General features: G+C 38.3%; 1 long non-coding RNA gene across 1 annotated transcript in view; it reads left to right on the top strand.

Annotated features, from left to right (window-relative positions):
• Positions 1 to 2,764: 2,764 nt before the first annotated feature.
• Positions 2,765 to 27,737, top strand: part of LOC103670550 — a 90,085-nt gene continuing 65,112 nt past the window's right edge. The window contains exon 1 of the long non-coding RNA XR_570592.2: positions 2,765 to 3,430. This is a non-coding gene — a long non-coding RNA (uncharacterized LOC103670550). The remainder of the gene's footprint in view (positions 3,431 to 27,737) is intronic.

Here is a 27,737-nt window from a genome sequence, read left to right as displayed (position 1 = left end):
ATTTAAACACAAGTAATATAGGAACACAGACTCTAATAGTCCTTTTCTGAATTTTCTAGGAAAAAGCTTCTTAAAGAAGGAAGGGAAGAAGCAAAACCCAGGGAAGGTGGTGGAGAAGGATAAGAGACCCTCGTAGATTTTAGAGGAGATAGTGCTGTGAGTTTTCACCTCCTCTTGAATTTTGGAAATGGATAGTGATGGGGCAAGGTTTCTATGAGTATGGGAAATGGACTTCATTGGCTTAAGGGTTTTCTGTTTGTTTGTTTGTTTGTTTTCTCTCTCCTTTTTTGGCCTAGGGACATGTTGCAAATCTGAAAGAGCACAGGGTTCCTATGAAAGAGTGGTACTAATTGCACCAAAGAGAACCTGGTTTTATTTTCCAGATGGACAGGTGAAGAAATCTGAGAATATACGTTCTAAAAATTCTTAGCATTTTATGGTATAGAAACTAGAGCATCACCGTGCTGAGGAATATTTTAGAATTCAGGATATTCCCTTGCTTGGCTGGAGATGCCAGTGGGGCTGTCAGGGCTGACAAGACGTCACAATCACCCGGAAGGTTTACACGCTGAGCCCCATCTTGGACCAATGATATCAGATCTCCGCATAGGGGGCCCAAACATCAGATTTTTAAAAATTACTCAGGTGATTCTAGGGTGTCAGTATAATTAAAAACCTCTGAATAATAGTAAACAAAAAATGGTACCCAAAATGCTACATCTGGTATTCATTAGTTCATCCTAATTGCAATAGTATGAAATCAGTACTTATGGAGTCTATTTTACACCTTTCTTCTCTGTATGAGCCAAAGATAGGAATATATTTAGAAAACTACACATTTTAGAGAGCTTAAGTGGAGCATTAAAATCTTGTTTTGGTTAATGCAGCATTAAAAAGGGTAATTAATTCCTGAGCCAGAGATCCCTTTAAGGTAAATTTGAAGTGGGGAATATGTGTGTTTTATATATTAGGTGACCTCTCAGAGTTTCTGTGATTCCCTGGGTCAATGTCTATTTCAAAAAGTGAAAGTAAAATTTGATATTAAGTTGTGACAAAACCCAAAAGTTGAATTGTGTGCATTTTCAGAGTATTGCTTAAGTGTTAGTAACGTGCTTAGGTATCAGTAATTCTAAACTGATTACAAATATAAGAATACTACTCTAATTTTAAGACAATAATTCATTTTCAGTCAGCTGTTATTCAGATTGTTGATGGTATCTTTAAGCTAAAGTATCCAATATAACATTCTGACACTGTCAGAAATCTTATATTCTTATGCCCTTCCTCAGTTTCTAGTTGTCTACAACTCATGTCAATTGTAATAAATTATTTTGATACTTTCCACATGTGCTTTAAACAAACAGTCAAGTGTCTGTTTCATTTTTATGTGAAGGAAGTAGGAGTCAATCTTCAATGTTTAGAAAATATTCTTCATAACTTCTTTGAAAAGTATATATTCTATTAATTATGTTTATCTTTTATAATGAGCTTCTACCTTCCAGAGTAGCTTGAACAAACTTGAAATTTTTCTTTATTCCTTTTTTGTGCTCTTTGGCTAAGGAAGTAAAGGTCGATTTTTTTTTTAATATTCAGGACATAAGTAAGAACATATAATCATTAAAAGTATTAAAATTCTACACTAAAGATTAAAGATATTGGGGTACCTGCATGGTTCAGTCGGTTAAGCATCCGGCTCTTGGTTCTGGCTCCAGCCATGATCTCAGGCTCGTGGGATTCAGCCCTGCACTGGGCTCTGCACTCAGTGGGGAGCCTGCTTGAGATTATCTCTCCTTCTGCCCCTCCTGTTCCACTCATTTGCTCTTTCTCTCTCAAGTAAATAAATCTGTTTTAAAAATTATAAAGAAGATATCAACAACTATAAGTAATTCACAATGCTCTTTTCTGATCCTGTGATGATTAATTACTCTTAGAAACAAATATTGCCAGTTAATAAATTTGAACTGAAGCTTGTGATAGGATGATGTCAGTAGAAAATAGTAAAACATCTCAATCCAAAAATATCATTAAATATCCCAACAGAGAAGATCTTGGTATGTCCTTGATTGCTTATTACATAACGGGAGAGGCATCTTTGAGAAAGCAATTTCATTTAAAAATTCACATTGCATCTTTTATTATTCACCATTAACAGTTATGTAGCAAAGTTCAGAGAAATGTGATTAATTAAAGTGAGTATAAAAAATGGCTCTAAACAGTCTTAGGAGTGATCCCAGTGAAGAATCAAAAGAGAGGAGACCATTTTCATATTTATAAAAATCGAACTGAAAGCAACTTGTATTTTATTCTTTCCTAACTCAGAGAGCAACTTGGAGGAAGGACTTCTTCGGTTTAACTCTGGAGCACATTTAGAGTAAAATGTACTTTGAGAATTTACATTTGATATCGCTGAGCCTGTAATCAGCAAGCCCTCTGCTGTGATGACATGATGTTCTTGCTTCATGATTTTATCACTTCCTAAAAACAAAACTTGCAGTTTGGCTGTGGGAACCTATTTGCCCTTTCTGCTTGTGATGTTGATGGCACTGTGTGGAGGCTGGAGACCTTTCCAGTCCTCTGACCAGTACGTACCTGTCAAGGCCCCATCATTGTTATTGGTGCTAATGTGTGGGCCATTCAAGCCCGTTGAGCAGATGCTGGAAATAGAACTTGCTGTTAGTTTCCTTGACGCTCTTTTTCCACTAAAACACACACACGGGATTTTTCTTTTTTAAGTTTTTTACACTATCATAACACTATACTGATCTTTGAAAAGAGCCATTTGGGATTTTCAGGGACCTCTGGTCAGAGAAGAATCGTGTGCTTTCAAAGAGAGGGAGAGAGAAGGTAACGTTTATTAAGAAACCACGTGGGGTATCTTACATTCGCTGCATTATTTCATCTTTAGAACAACTCTTGTCAAAGAAAAATCGCACCGGATAGGTTCAACAGGCAGGGACGACAGTGCAAGGCAAGTGCAGTAGGGGTCAAGATTCTAGCAATAAGGGAAAAAAGACTGAACTCCCCCCACCCCACCCCAGCTGAAAAGGCAGACAAGCGTTCTGCACTGTGGTGAGCTGGGGGGGATGGGCAATGTGATTAGACCATCTGTTTGGGCTGTTTGGTGCTTATTGAAATTAGGTTCCCCAGGCCCCACCCCCCGCCTCCGGAGATGCAAAGTTAGGGGCACAGGTGGTGTCAGTCTTGATTATGGTTCCGGAGGAGGGCTCTAGATTGCGGAAGACGTGCCGCGTGGTAAGACTGGCAGGAGGCAGGGAGAAGATTCCCATCTCAAAGGGCAGAGAACGAGTTTATAACTGAAAGTTGTCTAAAGGACAAGCTCTCCGAAGACGGAGTGCGGTGGTCAGGAAGAAAGCTGTCAATAGTTTGGTCAAGCTGAGGGGAAGCTGCTGCTATCTTGCTCATCTGGAAGGTAAATGTTGCTTCCTCTTGTTACAAGACCCCGGGGCTCTCGGAGGTTGTTTACGTGCCCTAGGTCTCCCAGGTGTTAAGCGTTAAGAGTTGTGACTCGCCCCTAATTCTCATCTCCTCCCAAACCCGTGTATTTCTTTGTAGGCAGTTCAGCGTCGTCAGAATGCCAGGCAGGAGAACGCTGGGCATTAGGAATCTTCCATTATTTTCTTAAATAATGGCCTAAAGCTCTCCAGCTCCTATAGGGAAGTGATGATCTCTAAGGAGGTTTGCGTTCATTTAAAACTGTCGTGTGCCAAGTGTTCTGTAGTTTTCACCAGTCTGAATGTTTTACGGGCTTAAAAGCAGACAAACGTTAAGGCAAGAGCCTCCCCGTCTGCCTGCCTGTTGTTCTGCGTTTCTAAGGAAGGCTTCTTACGGCTGCAAGTAATTCTCCCAGGATGTTTGCGAAAGAGCTTGAGGAAGTTTCTAGCGTTGCCTCTTACGTTGCAAACCATGGATAAGACTCAGGAGTAGGCGCCATTTTTGATAAGGGCGAAAACAAAAGGAAAACGAAAGGAAACAGATCTTAATAAAGGGACTTGTCTTCGCTCAAATCATGAGAGAAACAAGGTAAGACACAGTTTTCAGGGGGCTCCCAAGGGTGAGGGGCCATTCTGTGGCATTTCCAAATAAGGCTTGGTGGCTGGGAAATCATCACTAGGCTCCGATTCGAGGGGCAGGTTATAAACCAATGGCCCAGGGAGACTCGTGTCTCCTTCCCAGTTGGCTCCTGATAGGTTTTTGGCTCCTACGAATGGAGGAAAACACTGATGTTTCTCTGCACAGGATCAGCATCCGTGAAAATATTTAACGTTTTCACTTTAATAACTTTAGTCTTGAGTTATAATTTATCCAATGACAGCCGGCTATTTTGTCAGGGTTTTTGGTGACAGTGGAAGACAACTCTTTCCCCCTCAGTGAAATCTCTTTTTGAATTAACTGCCAGGGTCAGACCTTTACTTTTTCCTGGTCATGAATGTACTATAAGAAAAGGTATTCATTCTTCCTTGGTTTTAATCTTAGAATAGATGAAAGACAAAAATACCCCCCCCCCCCCCCCCCCCCCCCCGCCTCCTTTTTTTGGACAATAAATGCATTAAACGCTTAGAAAATTCCAATCAAGTGCTCTAATCATGGCTATCAGTTGTTTATTTCATCTTTTCCATAAAATGGTGATTACTTGCTTTTCTTCTCTGAAAAGGGGTCATTTTCTTTTATAATAGTACTAATGAACTCCTGGTTGGATTCTAATTACCAGGAAATGGTTTCCTTAGGATACTTGGAGAGACATTATCTTAAAAACATCTTTACTTGAATATGCCAATGTTCTGGGAACCCTCAGACAGGAGAAGTTAAAAATGCTATTATTTCAAAAAGTGCTATTATTGTTGTTAAGCAGATAAAATGGAAAGTGTAAAGGAGACACTTGTAATTTTATGAGGTACAAGGAGCCATTTTCAAGGACTGTAAACCCCAAGAGGAAGATGATTGTGGGTTTATATGAAGCATGTCTATTTCAAAAGAACACCAGAATTAGATGAAATGAACATGCACAGTTAGAATTTTTTAAAAGTTTGGGGAAATAGAACACAGAATTAAAGAAGGTACAGGGGCATTATCAAACGCATTTAGTTTAAATTATCCTGTAGTTATAATGGTATCCTCAGGCCATTCTTAATTGATCATTTACAAATAATGCTAATACTTTGCAGTGAGATTTTTCAGGGAAGAATTTGATCATTGTCCCAAATATCTTCCGCATTTATTTTCAATCTCTGGCATTCCTTTAAAAAATCCCCATAATTGTATTTCATTAGATATGACCATCTCTTTCTGGCAAAGGTTTTACTACAAAGAAACAATTTTGATTAACACAAAATATCGAAATAGAACCCTTTGATCTTAGCTTGATATTTCAAAAGGAGAGTAGCCAGCTTTAACCAGCATAAGTTTGGGTAATGGTTTGTTTTCGAATTCACAGTGCTTTGCTACAAGTTGATATATTGAAGGGTTTTGAACTTAGAAAACGTTTGTCCTTCTGAGAGCAAATAGAAATTTAGAAATATCAGAGTTATCTTGAAATAAGGACACAGTTTCTCTTGCGTTAGTAGAGTCTGAATTACAAGTTCTTCCAGACATAATGGTATAAGTAACAAAATCTTTCCAATGATATTTTCCATTGTGCGTTTTGGAAGGAAGATTTATAGTTTACATTTCCTTGTACAGCTTTATCCTTTGAGATGATTTCCTCAAATGAACTACAGGATTTCTGAATTTTCAAGGATAAACTTTCAAAAGTAAACAGACTACAATTTGATGATCAACAGAGGGGATGGGATATCACTTACTTGGCTACATGGTTGGGTTTAGTCCTCACTAGCCCATCTGCCTCCCAGATCCACATGGTTTTCATCTGGCCTCACGTCTTCATAATCACAGAAACGACATAATCACATGAAGTGCAAGACACAGCGCCCACCTTCTCCCACGTGTGCTCTGTCTCATTAAGAGATGTCTCCGTAGCGCTCATGACTACTATATTCGTTTCCCATTGCTGCTGAGACACATACAAACTTAGTGGCTGAAAACACGAATGTATTGTAATCCCTGTAGTCAGAAATCTGAAATGGGTTTCACTGGTCTAAAATCGAGTCAGCTGGGCTGTGTTCCTTTATGGAGGCTCCAGAGGCAAATTCCTCTGCCTTTCCCAAGTTCTAGAGGTGGCCTACATTCCTTGGTACCTGATCCCTCCACCATCAAAGCCAGCAATGGCTGGGGAAGTCTCTCACCTAGGACGACTTTGACCCTGGCTCTTCTGTCTCTCCTGCATGCATTTAATGGAGTCACATGATTACCTTGGGCCCACCTGCATAATCCAGAATGATTTCCCATCTCAAGGGGCATTGAGGAGCAATTACTATTTCCTCTGAAATCCTGATTCCTCTTTTCCATGTAACCTAACATAGTCACAGATGCCTGCGATCAGGATGTGGATATTTTTGGAGGGCCATTATTCTGCCTACCACAATGACAATTCGTTTACTTACTGCTGACCTGTTTTTCGCTGTTTCCTCTCCCTGGAATATTAACTCAGTGGGTGGTAATCATGTCTGTCTCTTGCTAGCGCTCAACTACTGGTTGCATGAAGACTGAACACATGCATGGAAAAATAAAAAGTATCTAACGTGCTGTTTGTTAGGGTTCAGGGTACACGATGAATACTGTTCCTCTTACCTGTGTTAGGAACTATTTGAGATTTACATGAAGGTCCAGCACAATGATAGCAAGACGTCACCTTTATTACTGATCAAAGCTAGAGGAGAGGTCTGGGCCTATTCTGCAGATCTATCTCTTTGGGATTGAAAAGACTCAGCACCCAAGTCTGCAGCAGTGAGGGACAAAGGGCTGCCTCTGTTTCTGGTGCAGACTCTCTTCTGCTCATGACCTAGTGCATGAGAATACGTGTCTGAGCAGAGAGACCTGCAGAGGGGAGGCAGCTAAGCCAAGTGTGACTGTCCCCTCTTCCAAATTCACATGAAGATCATTCAAACTTCTTCTCTTAGGGAAGAATGAGGGACTGGCAGACTGAGGTCAGGGGTGTCACTGCGTGGAGTCCCTCCCGTGGCTGAAGTGAGAGGAAACATGCTTAATCGTCAACCTCATTCAACCCCGTGTGCACTCTACTGCTGTTTCTCTCCTCCCCTCTCTTCCCCTCCCCTTTTCTTTTCTTCTTTTCTTTTTTCTTTTTTCTTTTCTTTTCTTCTTTTCTTCTTTTCTTTCCTTATCTTTTCTTTTCTCCTGACTCTATGTCAGTGCTCTGTGGATTAGTCCTGACTGGGCTATTTCCAGGGTCCTGAAAATGCATCCTTCTTTTAAAAAATATTTATTTGGGGGGGGGGAGAGAGAGAGAGGGAGAGAGAGAGAGAGCATGTGCAGGGGAGAGGGAGAAAGAAATCGAAGCAAACTCCACACTGAGCTTGGAAGCCTGGCATGGGGCTTGATCTTACGACCCTGAAATCATGACTGGAGCTGAAACTAAGAGTTGGGTGCTTAACTGACTGAGCCACTCAGGCACCCCTGAAAATACATTCTTTAACCTAGTTCCATAAATGTACCTACAATCTATACATACTTATACATTATAACTTGCCTTTCAATGGCTAGAAAAAGAGTATCTTGACCAATCTAGATATGCTTTCAGATATAGAGTAACGTTTTATAACATAAACAAGAAACATTAAATATAAAAAGACTCAGAATTAATGTCATGACCTTTGTAGCTCTCCATTTAAAAAAAAACTATATAATCAGGGGTACCTGGGTGGCTCAGTCAGTTGGGCATCTGCCTTTGGCTCAGGTCATAATCCCAGAGTCCCAGAATCAAGTCCCACATTGGGCTCCCTGTTTAGTGGGGAGTCGGCTTCTCCCTCTGCCCCCCACCCTACTCTCATGCTTTCTCTCTCACTCTCAAATAAATAAATACAATCTTTTTTTAAAAAATTAAAAATTTATAAAATCAATACAGTATAATATAGTAATATGATATAATTAATATTTTCCTGGAATCGGGATGTGGACATCTTTAGGGAGACATTCTTCTGCCTACCATAGTTACGATTATTTTACTTGTTTGTTCATTTTTATCTGCTTCCTCCCACTGCAGTATCAAGTGAGTGATAGTGTATAAGTGGGAAATGGGAATTCAGAATCACAAATCTTTGGATTTCTGAACTTAAAACCCATATAATTAAACCATTGATATTATGGAAAAAAATTGGAATCCAAAAGACATTCATTGATTTACTCACATTGCCACAGTCCCACAGTGGGTCAGAGCTAGATGCTGGCCTTTCTATTCAATGGTTTTTTTTCTACTTAACTGTGTTGAGTTTCTTTCTTTCTCGTCCTCACTCCTCCCTCCCTCTTCCTTCCTTCCCTTGCCTCCTTCCTTTTCTTTCTTTCTTTCTTTCTTTCTTTCTTTCTTTCTTTCTTTCTTTCTTTCTCTTTTTCATTCTTTTTCTTTCTTTCTCTTTCTTTCTTTCTCCTTCCCTTCCCTGTTCTGTTCTTTCTTGCATGTAATATTTGGAGATAAATAATTGAATTCATAGGATATGGATAGTATGAAAATTGTAACATTTATGTATGTACTAGAATACATAGGAGTATACTTAGAGTGATATAGTACCACCTGAACACGCCTTGACTTCCGCAAGTCGTCTTTTTCTAAGCAGTTGTCCTATACAAAAGCCCAGATCCCATGAGAAAACTGCCCTTGGGCCAAACATTTGACATATTTTCAAGATCCATGAATCTTCCTAGTGCCCCAAGGATTTGGTTCATAATTATAAAGAGTAATTTTCTGACTGATAGTCTTGTTTGTTCAGGCAATCACTTTTTTCTTTGTGCTAAATATGTCTAATATTATATTATATCCCAATATTAAGTCCACTGAACAAATGGCCCAAGAAATAAATGGCATGTGTTATTATATTCGATGATGAATATTGAACAACTTGTTAGAATTTTTTTTTAAGTCAAACACAAGTACAGAATGTAAAATATGTAATTGGAACTGATTTAGTCTCTGAGAAAGGAAATGTTATGATAAAAATACTTATTTTTTGCCTGAATTGACTCGGGCTGTGGGGTATAGCAATTATATTGGTTTACTGTGTCTAATCTTCTGAAAGTCACAGTCTTGTTAAACTTTTGAACCCCGCATTCCCTGCCTTTAAAATAAATTATAGGACTTTATTATGAGTACACAAAGCACCAAGGAAGAGCCCATGGAAGCCGTTTGATTTCAATATTTCATATTTATGTCCTTTGTGGCTCACTGAAAAATACAGAAACATCCACATGCATGTATCCTATTTATGACCTAATTGGGTAATAAGTAAGCTCTAAATGAATGTTTCTCACAGGCATTCATAAGGGAAAATCAAATGAATATATTCATATTTATGATAATACTTCATAGAATATTTCATATGATTGCTATTGAGGAAGGCTGTATATTTGTAAACCCTTTATAGACGTGTTCTACAATTTTATTTCTGAGTGAATACCAGATCATTCTGTGTTATCATGTTGTTCTTACCACGTTAAAAACATAAAGTAAAAAAAAAAAAGCTGAAAACCATGGCTGTGTATGAAAATCAAAGTAAATTAAACGGCTTGGTTTTCTCTTCATGATTCTTTACCTGTCAGCATTCCAGAAAATGCACTATTTTTTGAAATTGACTCCTGTTGACCCTTCTGATCTGTTTTCAGATGAAGAGTAAACAGAGTAACAGGGAAGTGTTTCTAAAGTGCTGCTTGATTCACATAGGCCTTCTTTCTGTCCGGAGAATAGACCCCAGAGCCATCTTGCTCCCCTCCAGCCGCCGTGCACCATGAGAACTTCCCTGCGTGGAGTTCTGAACATTGAACTGGCTCTAGGTCTTAGCAGCAGCAGTCAGCCAGCCTCCAAGACCTTTCATCTGCATCTCTATCACAAATCAAAAAGAAAGAGCAGGAGAACCTAGTAAAAAGCAAATCAGAAAGTATTCCAACATGAAGAAGTGTCCATCACAAATGGAAACCCTTAGAAGCCTTTTTTCCACCTCATATTCTCTCACATCTTTGAGACATTCATTCATTCAAGTATTTGTTGGGCCCCTTTTCATCCAGCTCCTCAAGTTCCTCCCCTTCCCTGACTGTGTGACCGGCAGAGATCTGTCTTCCCACCTATGCGAACAGTCCTCCCAGGCTTCATCATTGACTTCTCTTGATGGTGGAAGCTAAGTGAATTCCTCCATTTTTGCTTTTAACTTTTATCACTTTTCTCTTTATTTCCATTGGTAAAAAACCAACAGCCTGGTTTTCATGGTCTATTCCGAAAACCACCGTCAGACCCCTGCAAAGCATGAGCAATCCTCTCAGCATTTGTGTGTTGTTCCCCTTCCTTCCCCAACTGCAGCACCAACGATAACCTCCTGAAGACAAAACCCCTTCTTACAGTCCCTTGAGTCACCAGTGACTGGCACGATTTGTGGGAGGGATATAAGGCTTGATACCTGATTGTTGAATGAATAAGGAGAATGCACGAGTGAGTAAATGAATCAAGATTCCTGAGAATTTTCTCTACCAGGCAATGTGCTAAGAGCTGAAGGTGAGCAAGATGGACGTGGTTCATGTCCTCAGAAAATTCACAGTCTAACAGCAATTTCTGTGCCATATCACTCATCATTTGACAGTTATTTTGATGGTAAAGTGTTTTATTACAATGCAGTAATGAACATCTAAAAATGGTTTTTCTGCACTAATAATTTTGAATAGCTTTCCTGTTACAGAATCAATGGATCAAAAGGTATGAACACTTTAAGTTTTAATTATTTGTTGGCTCCTCCACTTTTCATGTAAAATAAGAGAGTTATAACTATTGACAGATTCTTGTTTATACTTTTAGCCAGAGGAAAATGTTTTCTTGAGGGGTATATTGTTGTTGTATATATTTTATTCCTGGTCAAATCATTCTTCCTTTTTCCCCAGTTATCTTTGATCATTTATTTTTGAAAACCTCTGAGGGAACTCATGGGTAACCTGACAAAAATAATGATTTGATTAATAAACTCAGGTGGGACAGATAGATTTGCATAGAAATCAGAAAACTGTTTCTTACACCTGTGTATTTTCAATTTTCTACTTAGCCTCTGGCTGCAAGCAAAATTTCAGTGCTGTCTGTCACATAACAGGCTCTTTCTGCTTGGTAATAATCTAGAAAGATGATGACATTTGATAGGAAAAGAACCTGAAATGAGCAGTGTGCAATATTTCCTTTGTGAAGAACTTGGTGTAATATCCTTCCTCACCTGGTCTCCACGACTCTGGGCTCTTTATTTGAAAAATGAACCACACTATTAAGAATCAAGAGAGTATTCATTAAATTTGAATGTCAGGAAGGGAACTTTATAAGCAACTTTTAATGTTTTATCCTTTCATATCTAGATCAAGACAGAAATAGCAAGTTAGATTTCTTTTTATATTTAACTTGTGCCTTACACTCAGTACTGCAAATATGAGGCAGCAGAAATTGAATGTTCTGCTTTTTTCCTTCCCTAATCTAGAAATTTATTGTTAATAAGACAGAAGTTAAGTGCCTTGTGGATTTAACCCATCGTCTTTGTAATACATTAGACTTGTTAGAACCTTGAACACTGGAAGTTGATGTTGTAATTGCTTATTCAGAAATCCTATAAAGTGGTTTTCTTATGCATATTTTGTAAATTTTTCACCTTCTGCATTGAAACCAGAGTAATTATTCCCTTAGAATATTTGAGAACTTGCTTGGTAAAGTGGAAAAATCTGTGTTCCGTCAGAGATATTTGACAGCAAATATCAGAAACCTCCAACCAATCAGGTATAAACAACCAAAAAATATCAATTATCTTTCATACCAAGAAGACATAACTCCAGGGATGGTGGTTCAGGAATCAATTAATAAAAGCAAGAAGCCAGTTGTTGTTGTTTTTTGGGTTTTTTTTTTTTACCCCCTGTCTTTCTTGTGTCTAGCAAACTCTCTTCGCGGTTACTAAATCATTTCTGCAGTTAGAGGTATCACATGAAACTCAAAAGTTCTCTGAAGAAGGAGTGGTCAACTCCTCCTTGATTCTTGTTTAAAAGCTTAATAAACCTTTTCCAGAAGCCACCCCTTACTTCTCATTAGCCGGTGTTGTGCCTAACCCCTCTGCCTAAAGCAATCACTGGAAACAGAAGGGAATTGTAATGTTCAGCTACAATCCATGGTTCCCCCTGGACCAAGAGAGCTGTCACCTTCCCTTGGATGACACAGTGTATGAGGGGCCACCTGGAATGTAATCAGGACCCTGCCCTCAAGAAATTATAGGGATTCAGCTCTTGGTAGGCAACACACACGATGTCACAAATTAAACTAGGGTCTGGTCCTGGAAGATTTTACAGTCTAGTGCGGGCAACGGATGATAGTAAAGAATTGTAAACCGTATTACAACGTGTATCCCCGAGAGAAGTGTGTCAGTGATGTTATGGAGGTTATGAAGAGAAGCGCCAGAAAGGGGTTTATGATTTTAGTTGGAGGGCAAAATACAGCTGGTACAGCTAAGAGGCGAAGACCCGAGGACAAATATTAAAACTATGCAGTGATCATTGCATTTTAGAGACTATGTCATGGTTTTCCATTTCTCACTCCATCCAGTTTGGCGGACTGTGAAAGGTGTCATGTAAACTTATTTTCTGTTGCTTCAGTCATATTATCGTTTTGATTTTCCGATGATTTATTGTTCCCTGTTTTCGTGGAATACATATCTACAAGTAAGGGGACTTCCAGAGGTTCGTTATAGCCGTTGACTTGTTATTTCAGATTGCCCGGAGTAGTCGGGACGGCAATGATGGTAGATGATCGCGATGCTATCGTTGGATGTGACAGCGCTGTGCGTTTGACTGTGTGTGGTGCCAGATGGGTTGTGGAACCTAGTTTATTCTGGGCTTTTGAATTGGTATACCAAACCTCATTAAGCATCGTAGAGGATTTTAACTTCATTAAGGTAACTGTCAATTATGTTGCCACATACATGCTGGAAAATTTGTTGCCTTTTTCTTTTTTTTTTTTTTTTCTGTCAAAGTATCATAAAAGGAGAGAGTAGATCTGATGACATTTTGGATGTGGAGCCGATGGGAACATGATTTACACTCATTAAATCCATTTGCAAGTAGTGCTATGATTTGAGACATACTGTACAACAACCACCAAAAAGCCAATTATTGTCTCATGCAATATGCGTTCACCATTCCAGGTGAGGCGAGGAAGGCAGCGTGACAGTTCTAAGAGAAGAAATTGATGTAGTTTTAATTAATGGCACAGATTCAGTAAGTTTGTTTAAAAATTATTTTATCTTTATCTCCCTTGTGAATTTGTGTTAGGTAAGAATGACCTACCTGCTTTCGAATTGATTTGAAATCCTTAGAGACCGTATAAAATTCATGTACAATGAAGTATTGATCAAGTATGATCTGAATTTGGAAGAAGTCATGGCATGTACTGATTAAAAAGTAAAGGGCCGTATACAGAGCCCTGTATGTGGTGGAGGGTTTGTTTTTTTACCAATTAAATGCTTAGAAGTGGGCCCCAAAGGGGAAATACTTATTGTATATTTTATTATTTTATTAGTGTTTCATTTTGCCAACTGGCGGCAGGAATAAAGTAGTGATTTGTAGCAATACACTTAATACTCTCATGTCCTATCTCTTGTTCTATTAAATGGGGCCTCTCTCTCTGTGAGTGTGTGACACCAGAGCCAGAGAATATTCTCTAGCTTTTCATCCTTGATTGTTTTATGTTTTCCTCTTATCTTTTTTTTTGTATTTCTATCATTCCTTTCCTTTTCTTCACCTTTATTCTGCCATTTTCTTACCCCAAATTCCAGTTTATTAAATTTCCTTTTGATCCATTACTCTCTCTTTATCTCTTCCAAATAAAAAGGCATGCATTGTTCTTCTGCTCATAGAAGACATTTAAATTCTCCCAAGCCTTTCATGGGGTTTGATTGATGAAATAGAGAATCATATAATCATCACACATAGATAACAGCTATGGTCCTAATATCACATAACTGGTTTTAGTGAATGGTCTTGGTCTTGGCCAGATTTTTGTCTGGTTTTATCGATTTGTAGGAGAAATAGTATTCGAGGGGGGGCAGGAAGGTCATCTCTTATTTCTCTTTTCCACTTTTTGATCAAGAGTTAACAAATAATGGACATTTAGAAAATAAGAAATAAGTTTCCTGAATAATTGATTCCAAATCTCTCTCTCTCACACACACACACAGATTAAATATAATGCCTGACACATAGTACTTTTCACAACTATCAGCTATAAAGTTTTACTAAAAATAGCATTTAAAGAAACGTTTAATGTGTGTAATCTGGTCATATTATGGTAAAGGATGGGATACAATTTCAGATTCTACATAAAACACATTTTGAATGGTCACGTTCCTTTTTGCAACACTACCCTTCCTTGTAGTTCAACCTGCAAAAGGGTTTTTATAGAGTCATATGATAATCTGAGGACACGGAATCTAAACCTAATCTGTAATTTTTAATGTTGTATTTAACATAGGGCTCAGAGTAATTTAATAGATGGTAGTGCCTAGAATCACGCTCAGTACCTGGCATGGATTTGGCACTGAAGTTCTGTTTGTTGATTCTCTAAATAACCTCATAACAACTTGATTGGTGCTATTACTCTCAATGAAATCTCCTTTTATGAAACATAACATTGGAATAATTTCTCTGTCTCTGATTAGTAATTCCAGGAAGGAGTGGATGGAGTAAATCCTTGTATTTTCTATGAGAGATAGTTTTTCTTAGTAAATTAATACTACAAACAAGATTTCAAGAGGTTAATCACAAAAAGAAACATTTTAATAACTTTACCAGCTTGACTAGCAGATAATGTGCCGATGGAAAATATTTTGTTTATTAAATAAAGCAGGTGGGACAGCACTTGTGTTTGTCAATACAAGTCATTTATATTAATATTTGTGCCAGTAAAGTAATAAGATTCCTGGTTTTAACATAGACCTGAAATTCATACCCTATAAATTTAATCAAGTAGTTATCACAGTTACTGGTCACTAGTAAATTTCTCTGTGATTTTGATTTCCATGATATTCCAGGTTATGCGATTCTTTAATTTGCCCCTGTGATGTCTGTAGTTTACCCTTGATCACCATGAGTTTAAACTTCACAGATCCACTTAAACATGCTTTATATACACACACACACACACACACACACACACACACACACACTGCAGTGCTACAAATGTATTTTCTCTTATCTCTTTCTTATGATTTTCTTCATAACAATTTCTTTTCTCTATTTTATTGTAAGAATACAGTGTATAATACAGAAAAGAAACAAGGTATGTGTTAATTGCATGTTTATGTTATCAGTAGGATTTCTGGTCAGCAGTAGGCTATGAATAGTTACATTTTTGGGGAGTCAAAGTTCTGTGTGGATTTTCAACTGTTCCTCACCCTGCCATTATCAAGGGTCAATTCTAAATTTATTTGTCTAGCACCTTGTCTTTTTATTAAGTTATCGTTTGTAAATGTTCATAGTAGTCTCTCTTTCAAAGTGGAGTTATTTCAGGCTATTAATTTTACTTCATCCTTGAGATCTTAAATTGATTATATTAATTCATTGGTTTTTAAATTTTTTTTGTACATGTGAAATAATTGGGAAATACATAAAAGTGTGGTACAAAGAAGGGCAGGAGTTGAGGTCCTGCTAAGGTCATGACTATCCGATCAATGTCACTCTCATCTTCAGGACCCTGAGCTCTTGGAGTGTTGCAGATTTAATTGATTCATTTTTTGTTTGTTTGTTTGCAAGACTTAGCCCAGAATCTGGCACATACTAAGTCTTCGGTAAATATTTGTTGAATAATAATTTTAAAAAAGGAACAAATCAGAAGCAGGGGTTAATGTTTGATCGATTAGAGCAGAATGAACAAAACAGCCCATAATGTTCACAAACTTCCAGAATTTTGATGAGGCTGAAAGAGGGGGTTGGAGGAAGTACCATGAGAGAGAAGCAAAAGCAGCGAGTGGCATGATGAGACCATGAAGGCTCTTGGTACTAATGGGAAAAGCTAGGATTATATTCTATAGGCAAGCACAGAGTTACTGGCAGAAGATAATAGGATCACACTTTAATTTGGGGGAAAAATCCATCTGCTGGTAATGTGAAAGATAAAATCAGGATGTCAGTGGAAGGAGGGGGTCAGATACAAAAGATAGATTAACATGGTAGAATCTACAGGGTTTTGAATACGTCATACACTTGGGTTAAGGAGACAAAGCCCACTTTGCAGCACCCGATGTTAGGATTTAGGACATGATAAGAAAGGCCATTCACTGGCATTGGCATTGAATCAGGGAGATCAGCATCTGTGGCTAGAGAACCACATTATCATTTATTGTTTGAATTGTTACTTGGATGTCTGGTCGACCAGATTCAAACAAGTAGGAAAACGAGTGTGTATTATATCACTCTGTCACCCATTTCCTCTAGGACGATACATTTGCACCTATAATTCTTCATTAAATATTTGTTTAGGATTTCACATATCAGCACATTTTATTAGATGCACGTTATAAGCTTGAGGAAAGGGGAAAAGAACTGTGTGATTGAAGTGGTATATAATTTCCTCTCCATTTTCCATGGGAGTAAACAGATGATTACAGCCAAGAGTCTCAGCAGAGAGAAATAAATGGAGTTAACTGTTATCTTTGCCATATTGTCTGTGAAACAAGATGATAGAAAAATGGCCAAGTTCGCTCAAGGGTTTATGGCACCAACGGATGGAAAAATCTTGAAAAAAAAAGTGAATTAAGCCGTGTTGCATTAATTATAGTAGAAATCAAAACCCCAGTGTAGTGTTTTCAACTTTTCAAAGTATGTGAAAAGGATCAAATAATTTTATTTTGCTAAAGAGGGTGATTTTTATCAGCAACCTCTTTGAAAACATCACTTGATTCTCTAGGCTAGTCTAATATCATATAACGAGCATTTAGTTGCAATTTTTCTGACTGGTTTGTTAAATAAGTCCCTTGTACTCATGCCAAATATCTCCCTTCTGGGGAATTTGTCTTGACGGCTAGGTCATTTCTCCACAATTATGATGTTACTGTACTCTAGTTCACATAGCTGTGAAATGAAAACAAAGAATCGGGAAATTTAAATGGCCAATATTATGCTTTTTAAGTATCATTATGTAACTAATTCATGGATACAGCAACTCTTGTACCAAAAAGCACTGTATTCTTTCATCATGCAATTAAGGGAAATACATAATAACCTGCAATTTTAGTAGATACACAAAATCCTGGACATTTAGTTGCCTGAGACTTTCCAGCAATTTCTCAAATTTCAACAAACCTTAATCAGATGAGTTAACAGCCTGACCTGTGTCTCAGGCACTATCCATGCACTGGAGAAACAAAAACAAATTATCATATGGTTCTACCCTTCAGAGTCTATGTTAAAGATGTTATTTTAATATTTCACACATACTTAACTTTCAATATTGTCAATGCTTTTTTAAAACTAGGAATTTGTATGTTCACTTGAAAATTTACATTTAGAGTTCATCCTGTGGTAAAAGAAAAAACTTATATTTGTACATTGCTAGTAATAGTTTTCACTACCAATTTATTTCATATCCTCATTGATTTTGTACTTACAGATATAGGTCTAGATATAGAGGTTATTTATCATCAGTCTGTGTGGGATGTTGATTAATGTCTTTTACACCTCCAAGAGGAAATGTTCCTTTTTAATTTTTTATTTATTATTTGTTTATAAATTTATTTACTTCGGGGAGAGGTAAAGAGAGAGAGCATGCACCAGCAGGAAGGGCAGAAAGAGAGGGAGAGAGAGAATCCCAAGACTCCCCACTGAGCATGGAGCCCTACGCGGGCTTGATCCCATGACCCATGAGATCATGACCTGAGCCAAAATCATGAGTCCAGTGCTTAGCTAACTCACCTATCCAGGCACCTCTCTTTTTTCTTTTTTCTCTTGTGACCGAATTTGTGTCTTGATGGCAGAAAGTTATATGTAATAAGTTTATAATCAGAAATATCTTGGGGCACCTGGCTCAGTCACTTAAGCATCAGACTTCAGCTCAGGTCATGATCTCAGGTCCTGGGATCAAGCCCTGTGTTGGTGCCTGCACCCAGCAGGGAGTCTGCTTGTCATTCTCCCTCTGTCCCTCCCCCCACTCATGCACACTTTCCCTGTATCTCTCTCTCAAATAAATAAATAAAATATTTAAAAAGAGAAATATCTTGAAGACATGAGCTGCAGAAAACTCCAGCCCAAGTTTCCCCCCACCCCACCCCATCAGGCCTCTGGGAGAGCCCTGGAACACTCCCATGCACCCATCACCCACATCCTGGGTAGCAAAAGCAATTTTTGTCCAAACGGTGGAATTCTCAAGCTGTAGTGACGACCTTCTCCCACTGGGCTGTGATTGCCTTCATGGCAGGAATTATTTTCACTCTTCTGAATGTTCAAGGTCTTAAAAAAAACAGTGTGCAAAGCCGGTGTTCAATTATTTTTTTTCTCAAATGAAGGCCTGAGTGACTATGACGGTGGGTAGGCAGAGGAACACCTGTCATCCAAGGGAGGGAACCAGCAAGCTCCCCCTGCAGCATTTCCTTAATTCAGCCTCTTCAAGACTCCAGAGTTGTAGATGACATCTAGTAATCCAACATTCCGGAATGTCTTGGGAAGGAGGAGAGGTTTATTATGCCAAACACATGTCTTTGTACTTGGTACTAAATTTGTTCATTTCATGGGATTAAAAGTGTTTTTACTCAGTTCAGTATTGAATATCATGTGTAAGAAAATGCCACAGGCTTCTTGTGATCTTGGTAGTTCTGATAACGCTTTGAATATAAAACATAAGGAAAGTTGAGATATAAATAGTTCTTTTTTTGCTCAACAAAAGAAAGTCAGAACAAAGAATTATCTCCTTCAGATTCAAATAGTAGTAGTAATTATCTCTGGGCGTCAAGAAATCACAATTGCACTTTTCCTCTGAATGCCTTATGTGGCGATGCAGCTGGGGGTGAGCGTAAGGGCTGAGTTGTTTAAAGGTCATGTGATTGGGGAGCTGTAATATATGCAGAACTTTCCTTATTACTATGCAATATATGGATTTTTATTAAAAAGATATATAAGAATGATAAAACTTAACCAGTTGTAAACCAAAACCAAAATCCTACCATTTTCTCCTGGCTCTTGGCAGACAGAAATGGCATGCCAGTGGGCTAGAGCATCGGTCGTTGTCCTAAGTAATTGTTTTGTTTCTTATATTTATTAGTAGTTCTTATTTTAGCATGTTTAGTAGTTTTCGCACTTCATAGTTGAGTATGTTTTAGTAGTTAATAATGGCTTGGAGAGGGTAGATGGTATGTGAGTGCTTGGCATTGATTTTAGTCTTTGGTGGGTAGGCTAATGGAGAGGTCTATCAGTTGCCCTTCCTGATTGACATCACATATCCACTCTACAGGAAGGAAGCTTTCTGTGCCTAGTTCTCCTACAATAAGGCTGAATCCAGGGCTGTACAAAGTCCAAGGGCTCCTTTGAGAGTCTCCATGGCAAGCTACCTGGTCCCTCTACCCACCTCTGCAGGAGCTTTGCCACCACTGTTTCTAGGAAAGTAGCAAAATGTCCTTCCCATTTTGCACATTTGTTCTCTAAATTCTTCCTGTTAATTAGGACAGTGGCTCAACAACCCACAAAAACATCTCTTGTGCCCCAGAACACCAGTGAAACTTCTCTTAGGCAAGATCACCAGAGGTATCTTTATTGCTAAACGATCAATGTCCTGGCTTGAAATTGTCTCCTTCCTTGACTTCTTAAAACATCACCCACTGTTCTTTCACTTTTTCCTCCTTTCTTTCTTCACTTTGCTTTTTTCTTGCCAAATTTATCTGCATCTCCAAGATTCTCCACTTGCCCCCTTTTGCCATCGACTGAGGACTTCCAAATTGGTGTCTTCGGTAAAATACTCTCTTCAAAGTTCCACATCTGTGTGCATCTTCTTATTATATGACTGCATCTGGGTATCCTGCAGGCAACGTAAACCCAATGTGTCCAAGATAGAATTCAGTCTCCTGTCCACAAACCTGAACTGTTACTCTTCTTTGATACCTGTCAGATACCCTTGCAGATACCCTTTGTAATAAGCCATGAAAAGATCGCTTAAACACTTTAAATAGTTTATCTGTAACATGAGAACAGTATTTGCCTTGAAGAATTGATGTGAAGATAGGTAGTAGATTTGACAAATGCCATTGTTTAAAAAATAATTGTTATGTTTAATGATCCAAATTAAACAAAGACTTTAGGTGTCCATACATGGTACAATATGGAGACAAATAATAGAATAAGTTGACTAGTAGAGTCTTAGAATATGCTTATTTTAAAGATTGTATTTATTTATTCGAGAGAGAGAGAGCATGAGTAGCGGAAGGGGCAGAAGGACAAGCCAACTCCCCATTGAGCAAGGAGCCTGACGTGGGACTTGATCCCAGGACCGTGAGATCATGACCTGAACCAAAGAGCAGAAATCAGTTGCTTAGACCAACTGAGCCACCCAGGTGCCCTTTTGTAAGTTTATTTTTAGAGTCATTAAGAAAACTTATAAATACATAAAATGTCTCTTAAAGATTAGGCAAGATGGCAATAAGAATACAGAAAAAAACTAAAAATAATCTAAATGTCCCAAAACAAGATTAGGTTATCTTGGGGTGCCTGGGTGGCTTAGTTGGTTAAACGTCTGCCTTCAGATCAGGTCATGACCCTGGGGTCCTGGGATCCAGACCCGCATCGGGCTCCTCGCTCTACAGGAAGCCTGCTTCTCCCTCTCCCTGCCTCTCCCCCTGCTGTGCTCTCCCTCTCTCTGTCAAATAAATAAATAAAATCTTTAAAAAACAAACAAGCAAACAAACAAAAAAACCCTATAGATTATCCTTTGGTGCCATATGTGGCATATGGTAAATGTGGTAGAAAGATGCTTGTAATTTAACATGTGAAGAAATTATGGTATAGAATTACATATATTGTTTGATCAAATTTGCATAAAAAGAGCATTGCATTAAAAAATTTCAAAATGTGTATTATAAAAATATATGATACCTGAGCTAACTCTTAAAGTTCTTTTTTTTTTTTTTTTTTTTTTAAGATTTTTTTTTTATTTATTTATTCGACAGAGAGAGAGACAGCCAGCGAGAGAGGGAACACAAGCAGGGGAAGTGGGAGAGGAAGAAGCAGGCTCATAGCGGAGGAGCCTGATGTGGGGCTCGATCCCGGATCGCCAGGATCACGCCCTGAGCCGAAGGCAGACGCTTAACCGCTGTGCCACCCAGGCGCCCCCTTAAAGTTCTTTTTATTGTTACTCGCTTTTAGAATTTAGAAAATCAAGTCAAACTGGTAAAGCAGCAGTCTCTGATCTAAAAACAAAGTAAGTATAAATATTTAAACCGGTTACAGTATTTTGAGATAGTAACAATAAAAATCTTATTTTTTTTCAAAATGACTTTTTCACACAGTAGCCTGGAAACATTTCTATCTATATCTATATCTATATCTAAATCTATATATGAAAGAAACAAAACAACAAATGATTTTTCCTGTGTTGTCCTACAAGGAGACAGTTTTTGAGTTGTTAAATTTTAATGAAACAATTAGGAAGCGATCTTAAGGGGACAGTTCTCCATTGATGGCAAATCGTACTTGTCAGATTATACTAAATTCCCAGATAGTCTCCCCATTTAAACAATAAAGAAAAGGGGATAATTTGGAATCAACTCTAATCTTGAGCTTTTCTGGTTTTGTTTTCTCTTGGGAATTCATGATGGCTGGTTCATGATGAGCATTTACCCAGACTCTAAAGGGAAAGTCTTAATCTGTCTGTCACGCTGAGCGGAGTGTTTTGCCACATCTGGGCAGCTGTAACCTGCCGTCCAGGTGTTCAAGTGCCTTATTTTTAATGTGTTTATTTATTCTCACTAAATTCTTATAGCGCCCATCTATTACTGTTAAATCATTTATTAGTGATTCTGTTTGGAGCCCACGTGTATTATTTGAGGATCTTAGAGCAAAGCTATAAGCATTGTCAGAATGAATAACTGAAGCTTTAATTCAGTGCTTAGAGAGCAGAGAATGCCCTGAATACCAGGTGTTCTGCACATTTATGCTTTTCCTCTACCTCCTCAAAGCCATTTCATTCCAGCAGATGCTGCAGGAGACTGTTCTCTCCTCTTGCTAAAATCAGCGGGGATCCCACAGCGTGTTTTGCAGATTCACTGCTCATGATTAAATCCTTTTGAATTCTAAAGTGCCCCAGTGTAAAGCTTCCTAGAATGTGGAGAAATCCATCCAGGACTGAGAGATTTGAACATGTGAATTGACTTCAGGTACAGATGGCGTCTTTATTTATTTATTTATTTATTTATTTATTTATTAGCACCTGAAAGCCAATGTTATCATGAACATAGTTGGTTTCTGAAATTAGATATTTCTGGATTTCTATTTAGATTCTGACAACTCCAGCTACGTGGCCATAGGTAAATTTGTAAATCTCTCTGAGCCTTTGTCTGCCCATCTACCAAAGTGGCAGAATAACACTGATTTTCCTAACATAATTTTGAGAAATAAAATGAGCAGACATACGAAAGCATTTACTGCTATGCATGACAATTGTAAGATGCTCACCCATGGTTTTTGTGAGTGTGTGGTACACAGCCAACATGGCGCTAATAGGTGATTCAAGCAGTTCATTCACTGGGGTTTGCATATTTGTTTGCTTATCGTCTGTCTCCCCTCCATAAAATTATGAGCTTCGTGAGAGCAAATATTTTGTTCAAACATTGATGTTTGACTGAATCAATATATGAATGAAATGTCATCTGATTTAAATCTTAAAGCTGCTTAGTAAATGGCCACATGATATAAGTAGAGAGGCTCAAGGGGTGTCCTTTATGAGGAAGTAGCATAAGCAAAGGCAGGAAATGAGAAACAGTACAGTATCCAGGGAGACCGCCCTGAGTTTCCTATGGCTGGGATGTGAAGGATAAGGTGGAGAGGAGCAGTACGTCATGGAGGGGTTCGTGTGCCCTGCGAAGAAATGAACTTTAGTCTTCAGTGACTTTCAACATCTGCTCTGCTGACGCAAATGAGCTCCTCAGACTACCTCACAATTGGCAAGGGGGTGAAGGAGAAGCCCTGTGGCTAGGGCTTTATCCTACAACCCCTATTTTTACCCCCAAGCCCCAGGATAGGGTGCCAGCCATAACTGTTTTTATTTCCTTAACATATTTTGAGTACTATAGGGTTTTGAGGGTTTTTTTAATGATTTTATTTATTTATTAGAGCATAAGCAGGGGGAACAGCAGAGGGAGAAGGAGAAGCGGACTCCCCGCTGAGCAGGGAGCCCAACCCAGGGCTCCACCCCAGGACCCTGGGATCATGACCCGAGCTGAAGGCAGATGCTTAACCTACTGAGCCACCCAGGCACCCCAAGTTACAGTTTCTTTTTTTATAAATAATTTTACTACATTATAATAGGTAGAAAAATAGTATTTTAATGGCAACTATGGAGTATTCCATGCAGGGGAATGGTATGGAAACATTTATATTCTTATTAGCTCACCCTAGCAGCTCTCTGAAGGATACATTTTCAGGCTTCTAAGGTAAATAACAGAGTGAATCATAATACAATGAAGGTGGAAAACACCAGAGGTACACATGCACTGTAGTAGGAAGATAGGGAACATTTAAAGTCCTACAGACTTGGAAGAGCTTGTGGAATATTCAGCTGGTGTGTTCAACTAAAAGTTAGGTAGATGAATCTGAAGCTTGGGGAAGTTTCTGGGTTGAAGACAGAGATTTGAGTGTCATTTACATAAAGGCAAAATTATAAGAGTAGATAAAAATAACCAACAAGGTTCACTAAGAGATCAGTGGGCCTAGGGTGGATCCTTGGAAATCATTGGCTTTTCACAGACCAGGGCAGGATAAGGAGCTCAGCGAGGAGAAGAAGATATTATAACCAGGGCACCTGGGTGGCTCTGTTGGTTAAGCATCCGATCTTGATTTCAGCTCAGGTCATGACCTCGGGGTTGTGAGATCGAGCCCCGCATTGGGTTCCATGCTGATCACACAGCCTGCTTCAGATTCTCTCTCTCCGTCTCCCTCTGTCCCTCCCACACCACTGGCACTCTTTCTCTCTCTCAAAAAGCTTAAGATAAAATAGAAGAAATTGTAATGGATGTACCAAGAAAACTATGACAGTTCCATTCACGGCAATGGAAGCCACGAGCATGATGAGTTTAAGAAAGGATGAGTGAACGTGAAATATAAGATGTTTGTTGGATTTATCCAATAGGGAATCAATATTACAATCATACAAATGAAAAATTTATCTACCCTGAGATGGTCTTTCTAGCACTACTGTATTATCTAAATTTGACATCTCATCATGCTTAGCGGAGCTTTGTTCTTTGATTGCCTCCAGACTCATTCATGTCCTTACCCAGACTGAAAAGTGTTCCTATGGCGATCAGAATTAATCCTTTTCTCTTCTATGAAGATGGAAAGATATCATTAAAACATAAGTTATCCCAGAAAAGAGTAGCCTTAAATGTGAGCCCTTTGGGCAGATGTTTTAGAGTGTGGTGTTTGGATTTCACAATATTTGTGGTTAAGTTGAGATAAAAGACATGCTTCATAAATCAATAGCTCTAAGGACCTAGCAGGAATTCCTATGCTTGCATCTAATAGAACATTTCCCTTGAGAAGAAAGAGAACTGTATTGATAATAGATATGTGTGTTCAGAAGTCTGTAGCAGGTTAAAATGTGTTCTACAGTCTGGATATAGAGACCAAGAATTAGGGATCGGAAATCTTCAGAAATGTTCTTCAAATATTCTTAAGTCGTACGAGAAGCCCTGAGTATAATGATTTGGACTGCCACTCTTGTGAAGTTTGGGGGATGCTGTTTCAGTGGTGGGGTGGATCTGGCTCACACCAACTCATAAAAGCTGATGGTCCCCACCCTTTCTCAACTCCCCATACAAAGATGTCCTGTTGATCGCTTGAAATCAGCTGTGGTGGGAGTGTTTACCCCTTGGAACATGGCAAAGGCAACACATCTTTTATTTTTTCTTTTTGTTTTTCCTTTTTTGGAGAGCTACTTATTGCAATAAATGTTATCAGTACTTCTCTGATAGAAGAGACAGGTCAATGCAATTGGCATTTATCTGCTCCTTTTGTAGTGTTCTTCTTATGTCCAACTACACTGAAACACAGTTGCTCAGGGCAAGTGTGTACATTCTTAATTTCCGGCCAAGGTGAAGCTGAAAATGAAAGCACATTATGCTGTGAATAGATAGACCCAATTCTGTGGAATGCCCACCCATTCATTATTATACCATATTGATATATATGATCACGTTTGAGCCCATGGTTCCATGGAACTGTTGTTTCCATTATAGAATTTGTGCCAAATTTCTGCCCGTATTACTGAAAATTATTGAATTTTTTTCTTGTAGTAGTTTGAGCAGGTCTGTAATTATGAACAGCTTTGGACCTATGCTCAGATCCCTAAGAAATGACTTCCTTAGTAGCTTTGTACACAGCTGGGAAGCATCTATGACTTTCCCAGCATAACGACCACAAAAACCTTTTGCATCCAGATTACATAGCCTTCCCACAGTTTTCCTGAACTGGTAAAAAGGTTCTGTCAGTTGTTGTTATCAGTTCAGTTCTTTCTTTCTCTCTTTTTATTTTACAGTGTTTTTAATGTTTCCTAGGATTGGGGGGGAAAAATGAAGCCCTTTACCATGTTAAGTGCCTTTACTATAGCTTAAATACATTAAAGTATACTTATAAGTTAAATTTATTTCATTTCAACCTACATCATCCCTTATTTAAAATTGAGTGTGTGGGGGGCACATCGGTTAAATGGCTGACTCTTGATTTCTGCTCAGGTCATGATCGCAGGGTCCTGGAATCGAGCCCCTGTTGGGCTCTGTGCTCAGCATGGAGTCTGCTTGAGATTCTCTCTCCCTCTCCCTCTGTCCCTCCCCCAGCTTGCTCTCTCTCTAAAAGAAATAAATCTTTAGAAATAAATAAAATTATGAGCGTGTGTAGCAGGGGTAGATTCTCCTAATTCATTAATAAAGCTGTCAGACTGATTTCCTTTTGTCTTCCAATTTTTTCTTCATTCGCCGAATTTTAAAATTACTTCTTTATATTTAGAGCTCTTTCTGTGAACTTCTAAGTAATGTATTAAGGACTAAATAACTTCACTCTTACATTTTCAACTCAAAAGGATTTTATTTTCCTTTTTTAACCACCTGTGCCTCAGTGTCCCTATTTATAAATGTATTCGCCTTTAAATAATGTGAAGTGTTTGAGTTGAGAATCTTCCAAGCACTTGTATATGGATTCTTAGAATAACAATTGAGCACTTATTTGGGGAAATTAGAGTTTGAAAAAAAATAGTTATTTGAGGAAATGAAGGTTTTCTCCAAGTAGCTATTTCTTGACAGTTCATTTGTGACTAACTCATAGAAATCTAAAATTTTAAGTGTTGGAAACCTCATAAAGGTAGTTATTCAGTGGTAAGGCGTGGGTTTATAACCTCTGGGTTTTTTCCTCCCACATTTCAAATCAAGTTCCTTAAGAATTTGTGTTTGTTTAGATTCTGAGACCCACACAAGGGGAAAAAAGAAGGGAAAAAATGACCTCTTCTACCCTCAGAGATAGAATAATTAAAATGCACTGAATTTTAGTATTGGTCTTTGGGCTTTAAAAACCTCTTGTACTTCTAGCTCTCCTTCCCTGGCTTAGCCTAGTTACACAGGGCATTGTGCAGAACTTCATAATTCAAAATAGTTTAGAAAAAGCAGGGTTGGCAGTAAAACAACAGGTAAAAACAGTAGTTCGGTTTTGTTTTATTTACTTGGAAAGCCAGATTTTTAAAATGATGAGAATACATCCAACCCAGTGTCCCAATCACATCGTTGGGGGCAATTTGAGAAAGTAAGTGCTCAAGGGTCATGTATTTGTCTGGCTTCTGCTGGTTACACACTTACATCTCAAAGGATAGATCTTTCTTTAGAAAGTATGCGGTTGAAGCCCTTTTGACTACCCAAGATAATTCAAATGTGTGTTTTTAAAAGTTTCATCTTCAGAATATCTAGTCAACTAATGATCTTATACATGTATACTAACTTAATATTGATGTTGAGCCATATATTGTAAAAAAAAAAATTTAAAAGAACTATTGGCGATTGATTCAGGAATTAGCAAATACAGGAAGGAAAGAAAAAGCCCAGGAAAATGCCTTTGAGGGCGAATGGTGTAAGAATTGAATATTAGGGAAGTACAGAGAATCACAGAAAAGAAAAAAAAAATGACTGGAAAGAAAGAAAACATTTTCTATATAGAAAATATAGTATTTGTAATTATTACAATGAACAATTATTGTTATTTTTTTAAAGCATTGGGCATTGGGCATATTAATCGTGTATCTACAAGAACTCCTGGGAATAGCTGTAGGCTGATCTTCTCTTTGATTTAATAGGCCAGTGAACACTGCGATCATATTAGAAGGTGGGTATCAAAATGAGGTTGAAATGGCAAGCCTGGTCTCAGATGCT

This window comes from Ursus maritimus, unplaced genomic scaffold (assembly GCF_017311325.1).
Source record: "Ursus maritimus isolate PB19 unplaced genomic scaffold, ASM1731132v1 scaffold_5, whole genome shotgun sequence".
NCBI lineage: Eukaryota > Metazoa > Chordata > Mammalia > Carnivora > Ursidae > Ursus > Ursus maritimus.
This window is presented reverse-complemented; position numbering and strand designations above follow the sequence as displayed.